Source organism: Lipotes vexillifer, unplaced genomic scaffold (genome assembly GCF_000442215.2).
Source record: "Lipotes vexillifer unplaced genomic scaffold, Lipotes_vexillifer_v1.1 scaffold36, whole genome shotgun sequence".
NCBI classification, from domain to species: Eukaryota; Metazoa; Chordata; class Mammalia; order Artiodactyla; family Lipotidae; genus Lipotes; species Lipotes vexillifer.
In genome coordinates, this window is record NW_006792448.1 from 3404905 (window position 1) to 3406386 (window position 1482).

The window sequence follows — 1482 nt, forward strand, 5'->3', positions numbered from 1 at the left end:
CCCGCGTCTCCTGCATCGGCAGGCGGACTCTCAACCACTGCGCCACCAGGGAAGCCCGGGAGAGAAGTTTTTAAACCATGATAATATAGAACAGTTGAGGAATTCAACTGGATAATCAATCCTCAAAGTAAATGCAAACAGTGAATTCTCAGTTGTTCGAGTTGGAATCGGTGTCCATGTCCTTAGTGGTTTTATTCTATTCCAGCCCTGGGACTGATGAATTTCTGACTCATTAACGCCACACCACAGGGCAGGCTGAGTGACTGAAGTCTGCCCCAAATGAGGGAATTTCACTGTTTAGTAACAAACTCATTAGAAAGAAAGAGTTATGTTGTCGATTTTGTAAGGAAAACAGGAACTAAAGCACTTGGCTAAGAGAAATTTTAAAAGTTGTGAAACCTATGTGCTGACCCCATCTCTGTCCCTCATCAATGGACACGTGACTCAGCCTTTCTGGGTATTAGCTTCCTCTTCTGTAAAGTGAAAGGGTTCCTTTCCAGAGAGATGGCAAAACACATTTGCATCAACACTCTCTCTGAAACTCAGAAGGAACAAAGGTCAAAACAAAGAAAAAACTTCAACCATGATAATTACTAGGTTATGAGCACAATCTCACAACACTGCTTCAAAAAATATTCATTCATTCATTTATTCTTCATCTATTCAACACATATTTATGAGTGCCTCTGAGGTGCCAGCACTTTCCAGATGCGGGGAGCTCTAGCAGCCAGATATAAAGAAAACTGAGCCCAGAGAAAGGAGAGCACCAAGGTCTGACACCTTTTGCCTCTAATTTGAAACATGTACAGATTAAGAAATATAAATAAGAGTGTTCACAGGGGCTATGTAATAAAGAATTTAATCTTGCCCAAGGAGAGGTCTAGTCTTTGCCCTCAGCTTCTGGGAGGTAATCTCTAAAGCTGTTGGAATGTCATGCCCGATAGGAATGTTTTTGTTTGTCTGGGGGCCTTGGGTCACTTCAGATAGTCTAACAATGTGATTGAAGGTGGGGGATTTGGGTCACGCGGTATCGACTTAACCTCCAGAGGGGCTGGAGTCTGAGATTCGTCACACAGGAGTCAACCGTGCCCATGTGACAGGCCCCTAAGAAACCTCTGGACACTGAGGCTTGAGTGTGCTGCGCTGATGGGCAGTACTCTGTGTGTATGTCATACATGATGACTAGAAAGAGCAGCCCTGTCCCCAACACCACTGGAAGAGGACAGCTAGAGGATCCGTACTTGGAACTCTGCTGGACCGCTGCCTCATGCACCTCGTCCCTTGCCTTACCGTAATCTGTAATCTTTTGTGGTAAAAAAACATAATCCTAGGGCTTCCCTGGTGGTGCAGTGGTTGAGAGTCTGCCTGCCGATGCAGGGGACACGGGTTCGTGCCCGGTCCGGGAAGATCCCACATGCCACGGAGCGGCTGGGCCCGTGAGCCATGGCCGCTGAGCCTGCGCGTCCGGAGCCTGTGCTCCGC